The following is a 7,500-nucleotide window of genomic DNA, read 5'->3' as shown; positions in this document are numbered from 1 at the left end:
TTCCTGTTGCCAGGATGAGCACAAGGCCCATTTTTAATAACAAACGGATACTCAACAGGTTACGGAATTGGAACCGTATTCCCTTTCGTTCAAAATTATTCAAGTGTTTAATTACTATGAAGAAAACATAATAATTATATATTCTCAACAATTCATTAAAACTTGAAAATTTTCGGCTTTCGCCTTGAACTTAGGACCGACTAACTCGTGATCAACCACTGTTCACACGAAACCCTTCTCCACTTCAGTCCTCCAAGGTCTCATTCGATTATTTGCTACTACCACCAAGATCTGTACCAATGGCGGCTCCATGCAGGCTTACGCCAAACACTTCTAAGCACACCATTGTACCCTCCTACTCACTAAAGTTTCAAAATTTATAATCCAACCGAAATTGTATTATAAATCATGTACTTTAGCGGTAATGTATAGGTATACAACTTAAGCGCCATCCATTTTAAGGGCTAGTTGCTTCGGCAGGTGAGTTGTTACACACTCCTTAGCGGATTACGACTTCCATGTCCACCGTCCTGCTGTTTTAAGCAACCAACGCCTTTCATGGTATCTGCATGAGTTGTTAATTTGGGCACCGTAACATTACGTTTGGTTCATCCCACAGCGCCAGTTCTGCTTACCAAAAGTGGCCCACTGGGCACATTATATCATAACCTCAACCTTCATATCAAGAAAGGTGAGGTTCTTACCCATTTAAAGTTTGAGAATAGGTTAAGGTCGTTTCGACCCTAAGGCCTCTAATCATTCGCTTTACCAGATAAGATTATTTTACATAATATTTAAATGCACCAGCTATCCTGAGGGAAACTTCGGAGGGAACCAGCTACTAGATGGTTCGATTGGTCTTTCGCCCCTATACTCAATTCTGACAATCGATTTGCACGTCAGAACTGTTTCGGTCTTCCATCAGGGTTTCCCCTGACTTCAACCTGATCAAGTATAGTTCACCATCTTTCGGGTCACAGCATATATGCTCAAGGTACGCTCCAGTTAGAGGTATAAATAATAATAAATTATCATTATACATAACTATATGGAACGCCCCGGGATTGAATTAATAGTAAAATATTTCACTAAAAATTAATCCCATTATATAAAAGTTAAGTTAATTTCGCCATTAGGTTTAATATAACCCAATGACTTGCACATATGTTAGACTCCTTGGTCCGTGTTTCAAGACGGGTCCCGAAGGTATCCTGAATCTTTCGCATTGTTAATCATATAAATGCATACAATTAATATTAAAATCAATGATAATAATATTATTGTAAAATTCAAAAGAATTTAAGCATTATATATGTAAAATCTATCAACACTTTATCAAATCATCAGTATTTATTCTATGTTAATAAGCTAAAAGCAAATTAATTTGAATAAACTTAACACCAATGATCTTTTGATAAATATTTTATTATGTTAATAGATTACAATGTCCTTATATGAAAAAAATGCACACTATTACTATAATATTATAAATATCACAGTTATAATGATGAATTTTTCATAATGGATATTCAGGTTCATCGGGCTTAACCTCTAAGCAGTTTCACGTACTATTTAACTCTCTATTCAGAGTTCTTTTCAACTTTCCCTCACGGTACTTGTTTACTATCGGTCTCATGGTTATATTTAGTTTTAGATGGAGTTTACCACCCACTTAGTGCTGCACTATCAAGCAACACGACTCTTTGGAAATATCTTTCTAGTAATCATTAACGTTATACGGGCCTGGCACCCTCTATGGGTAAATGGCCTCATTTAAGAAGGACTTAAATCGTTAATTTCTCATACTAGATATTAAGATATTCCATACACTGCATCTCACATTTGCCATATAGACAAAGTGACTTAGTGCTGAACTATTTTCTTTTCGCTCGCCGCTACTAAGAAAATCCTTGTTAGTTTCTTTTCCTCCCCTCATTAATATGCTTAAATTCAGGGGGTAGTCCCATATGAGTTGAGGTTGTATAAAAATATTTATATTTATTTTATATTTTAGCTTTTTGCTATTTTAAAGAAACATACATAATTATTTCTTAACACCAATATAATTTTCTTAATAATAAATATTCAATCTTTTCATCCCGTACTACTTACTTCATTATAACAACAATATTATTTTCTTGGTTTTTTACATTTAAGGCAATCCTAGAATAAAATAATATTTTATGCTAGACGTTCCTCTAAATGTATATATTATTTGAAATAATAATATTGAAATTTTATTGTTTTTGGGAATACTAAGATTCTTATTTATTATAAAATTTCGTTCAAATATGAGGTGTTCAAGAATATATTTTCTATATTTCTTTTTATGCTATTAATATTATGGATTGAAAAATACAATCCAGTAATATACCATGTGCTTAAATTCTTTTAATTGACTAAAAGAATAAGCAACTAATTTAGCATAGTCTTACAACCCTCAACCATATGTAGTCCAAGCAGCACTTTAAAATTAATTAAAGTACATAACAGCATGGACTGCAATATGCGTTCAAAATGTCGATGTTCATGTGTCCTGCAGTTCACACGATGACGCACAGTTAGCTGCGTTCTTCATCGACCCATGAGCCGAGTGATCCACCGCTTAGAGTGATAATTTTTTGTTTATTTTAATTTAACGTCAAGAGTTTTTAATTTATTGAAAGAATAACATTTCGTTTTCGTATATAATATATAAATTATTTTAAAACATCTTTCAATAAATTGTAATTTTCAACCCAAACATTTACAAGTTGCGCATGTCTTAGTCCAACAAAAACAGTAATTCCTTTTTTATTACATTTTATTTAATTTCTATATATTTTTAAGGAATTACACGTTAATGAGAACAAATTAACTTATCATTTATATTATTTTTATAAATAATAAGTACAACTATATATGTTTAAAGGTTTGTTGCGTTCAAATACAATGTATGCGATATAATTTTCATTATACTACAATACAAGGAGTAAAAAAAAAAAGAAAAAAAAGAAAAACATTCAAATAAATGAATGAAAAGAAAAAAAAGAAAATAATTTTTCTTTTTTATTCTTTTTTTGTTTGTTTGTTTGTTTGTTTGTTTGTTTGTTTGTTTTTTTATAATATTTACGGATAGGAACACAATAATGATCCTTCCGCAGGTTCACCTACGGAAACCTTGTTACGACTTTTACTTCCTCTAAATAATCAAGTTCGGTCAACTTTTGCGAAACAACCGTGAAACACAAGGCGTCACAGTGATCACGTCCGGAGACCTCACTAAATAATTCAATCGGTAGTAGCGACGGGCGGTGTGTACAAAGGGCAGGGACGTAATCAATGCGAGTTAATGACTCACACTTACTGGGAATTCCAAGTTCATGTGAACAGTTTCAGTTCACAATCCCAAGCATGAAAGTGGTTCAGCGGTTTACCCGGACCTCTCGGTCTAGGAAATACACGTTGATACTTTCATTGTAGCGCGCGTGCAGCCCAGGACATCTAAGGGCATCACAGACCTGTTATTGCTCAATCTCGTTACTGCTAGACGCAATTTGTCCATTTAAGAAGCTAGTGTCCTTATAATGGGACAAACCAACAGGTACGGCTCCACTTATATAAACACATTCAAACACTTGCACATTCAAGATGAACTCATGAATGAAGGCTATATAAGCTTCAACACCATAATCCTGAAAGCATCTATTTAATATATTTGAGTCTCGTTCGTTATCGGAATTAACCAGACAAATCACTCCACGAACTAAGAACGGCCATGCACCACCACCCATAGATTCGAGAAAGAGCTATCAATCTGTCTTACACGCTTATGTTCGGACCTGGTAAGTTTTCCCGTGTTGAGTCAAATTAAGCCGCAGGCTCCACTCCTGGTGGTGCCCTTCCGTCAATTCCTTTAAGTTTCAGCTTTGCAACCATACTTCCCCCGGAGCCCAAAAGCTTTGGTTTCCCGGGAAGCGACTGAGAGAGCCATAGTAGTAGCTACACCCAATTGCTAGCTGGCATCGTTTATGGTTAGAACTAGGGCGGTATCTGATCGCCTTCGAACCTCTAACTTTCGTTCTTGATTAATGAAAACATCTTTGGCAAATGCTTTCGCTTAAGTTAGTCTTACGACGGTCCAAGAATTTCACCTCTCGCGTCGTAATACTAATGCCCCCAAACTGCTTCTATTAATCATTACCTCTTGATCTAAAAACCAATGAAAGTAGAACAGAGGTCTTATTTCATTATTCCATGCACAAAATATTCAGGCATTTGGAGCCTGCTTTAAGCACTCTAATTTGTTCAAAGTAATTGTACCGGCCCACAACAACACTCGATGAAGAGCACTGAAGCAGGTTTAAATAGGAGGAATATATAAAAAATACATTGTATTAATTACATATAAGAACTCCACCGGTAATACGCTTGCATACATAAGGTAATGTACATACCACAATTATAGCTGTACTACCCGTATGAAGCACAAATTCAACTACGAACGTTTTAACCGCAACAACTTTAATATACGCTATTGGAGCTGGAATTACCGCGGCTGCTGGCACCAGACTTGCCCTCCAATAGGTCCTTGTTAAAGGATTTAAAGTGTACTCATTCCAATTACAGGGCCTCGGATATGAGTCCTGTATTGTTATTTTTCGTCACTACCTCCCCGAACTGGGAGTGGGTAATTTACGCGCCTGCTGCCTTCCTTAGATGTGGTAGCCGTTTCTCAGGCTCCCTCTCCGGAATCGAACCCTGATTCCCCGTTACCCGTTGCAACCATGGTAGTCCTAGATACTACCATCAAAAGTTGATAGGGCAGACATTTGAAAGATCTGTCGTCGGTACGAGACCATACGATCTGCAAGTTATCTAGAGTTCAACCAATATAACGATCTTACGATCGCTTGGTTTTAGCCTAATAAAAGCACACGTTCCAAAAGGTCCGTGTTTATTTTGCATGTATTAGCTCTAGAATTACCACAGTTATCCAAGTAACTGTTAACGATCTATGGAACCATAACTGATATAATGAGCCTTTTGCGGTTTCACTTTTAATTTGTTTGTACTTAGACATGCATGGCTTAATCTTTGAGACAAGCATATAACTACTGGCAGGATCAACCAGAATAATATTTTTTATTCATTTATATAATATTTTTTATACTATATAAATTTTTATAATGATATTTTCAATATTTGAAAATTAAGTACACGACATATACACAATGCAAAGGAGAACGAAATCGCGACAATAAATAATTATGAAATTTCTTCTACTATGGTCGGATTAAATAATTTACTTCATGTCATTTAAATTTCATATTATTGTATTATTTATTGCGGTCTTATTCGGACTTTGAGACTGTGTATCTTATCGTGAGAAAGAATTTTCGTTCTCTATACATATATAATATAATTATTAATGTAAGGACGATGTTTCTTCTTGTATTTGTTAAACTTTCAAATAATATCATTTTTTATACATTTTACTTTATTTCAATGCATATAGTGTATATATCTTTTTTTAAGAGTATATACGTTTTTCTTTTGATTTGAAATTAATAATTTCAATTCAATTATTTTTCATTTTATTTCATATATGATATGAAAGTATTCGAGCGTAATAATATAAATATTTAACTTTATTGAATTTTATTCTTTACCCACATATATTTTATGTGAATAGAAGAACAAACCCCAAAAAAAGTTAAATTAAAAAAAAAACGACTACATTATGTTAGGTATAGAAGAATAATCTCAATTAATAACATTTCATTATTAACAAAATTATTTCTATTTAAACCAACTGTAGCAAACCAGGAATAAATTTTTTTGCTCTCATTTATATATTACACTTAAATACTTTTATAAATATATGAAAATAATTTTCATATAAGTACTAAGTATGCAATTTCATACAAGTATTAAAATTTTCATACAAGTACTAATGTTGAAGTTTCATACAACATATATGTTTTCTGCCACGTACACCTCACCAACCGGAAATCGTATGGAGAAAATCTTTTTAACCATATAAAAGTTTTAAATTCATATATATACAAGTAATTTATATCATTTTCTATGAGCATTATGCTTATAAGAAATATTACAACATCAAAAATAGCTTAACATTTATTTTTTTTTTTAAATTTTTTGTACTTATATGAAAATTATTTAGTTGTATGAATTCATACACTTAGTACTTATATGAAAATTAGTATCTATATGAAAATTAATTAGTATTTATATGAAATTTATTAAGTATCTATATGAAAATTATTTAGTATTTATATGAAAATTATTTACTTGTATGAATTCATAAACTTAGTATCTATATGAAAATTATTTAGTATTTATATGAAAATTTTTTACTTGTATGAATTCATAAACTTAGTATCTATATGAAAATTATTTAGTATTTATATGAAAATTTTTAACTTGTATGAATTCATTAACTTAGTATCTATATGAAAATTATTTAGTATTTATATGAAAATTTTTAACTTGTATGAATTCATTAACTTAGTATCTATATGAAAATTATTTAGTATTTATATGAAAATTATTTACTTGTATGAATTCATAAACTTAGTATCTATATGAAAATTATTTAGTATTTATATGAAAATTTTTAACTTGTATGAATTCATTAACTTAGTATCTATATGAAAATTATTTAGTATTTATATGAAAATTTTTAACTTGTATGAATTCATTAACTTAGTATCTATATGAAAATTATTTAGTATTTATATGAAAATTTTTAACTTGTATGAATTCATTAACTTAGTATCTATATGAAAATTATTTAGTATTTATATGAAAATTATTTACTTGTATGAATTCATAAACTTAGTATCTATATGAAAATTATTTAGTATTTATATGAAAATTTTTTACTTGTATGAATTCATAAACTTAGTATCTATATGAAAATTATTTAGTATTTATATGAAAATTTTTAACTTGTATGAATTCATAAACTTAGTATCTATATGAAAATTATTTAGTATTTATATGAAAATTTTTTACTTGTATGAATTCATAAACTTAGTATCTATATGAAAATTATTTAGTATTTATATGAACATTTTTTACTTGTATGAATTCATAAACTTAGTATCTATATGAAAATTATTTAGTATTTATATGAAAATTTTTAACTTGTATGAATTCATTAACTTAGTATCTATATGAAAATTATTTAGTATTTATATGAAAATTTTTTACTTGTATGAATTCATAAACTTAGTATCTATATGAAAATTATTTAGTATTTATATGAAAATTTTTAACTTGTATGAATTCATTAACTTAGTATCTATATGAAAATTAATTAGTATTTATATGAAATTTATTAAGTATCTATATGAAAATTATTTAGTATTTATATGAAAATTATTTACTTGTATGAATTCATAAACTTAGTATCTATATGAAAATTATTTAGTATTTATATGAAAATTTTTTACTTGTATGAATTCATAAACTTAGTATCTATATGAAAATTAT

General features: G+C 30.0%; 3 non-coding genes across 3 annotated transcripts in view; all 3 read right to left on the bottom strand.

The window, feature by feature from the left end:
- Positions 1 to 1,981, bottom strand: part of LOC128923928 (large subunit ribosomal RNA) — a 3,984-nt gene extending 2,003 nt beyond the window's left edge. Inside the window, exon 1 of the ribosomal RNA XR_008472645.1 lies at positions 1 to 1,981. This exon is cut by the window's left edge and continues 2,003 nt beyond it. This is a non-coding gene — a ribosomal RNA (large subunit ribosomal RNA).
- Positions 1,982 to 2,434: 453 nt separating this feature from the next.
- On the bottom strand, positions 2,435 to 2,613 carry LOC128923931 (5.8S ribosomal RNA). The gene has a single exon (XR_008472648.1). It is a non-coding gene; the product is annotated as a 5.8S ribosomal RNA (ribosomal RNA).
- Positions 2,614 to 3,126: 513 nt separating this feature from the next.
- LOC128923924 (small subunit ribosomal RNA) lies at positions 3,127 to 5,116 on the bottom strand. Its single transcript, XR_008472641.1, has one exon. It is a non-coding gene; the product is annotated as a small subunit ribosomal RNA (ribosomal RNA).
- Between the last annotated feature and the right edge of the window lie 2,384 nt (positions 5,117 to 7,500).

The sequence above is a fragment of the Zeugodacus cucurbitae genome, unplaced genomic scaffold (genome assembly GCF_028554725.1).
Source record: "Zeugodacus cucurbitae isolate PBARC_wt_2022May unplaced genomic scaffold, idZeuCucr1.2 ctg00000100.1, whole genome shotgun sequence".
NCBI lineage: Eukaryota > Metazoa > Arthropoda > Insecta > Diptera > Tephritidae > Zeugodacus > Zeugodacus cucurbitae.
This window is presented reverse-complemented; position numbering and strand designations above follow the sequence as displayed.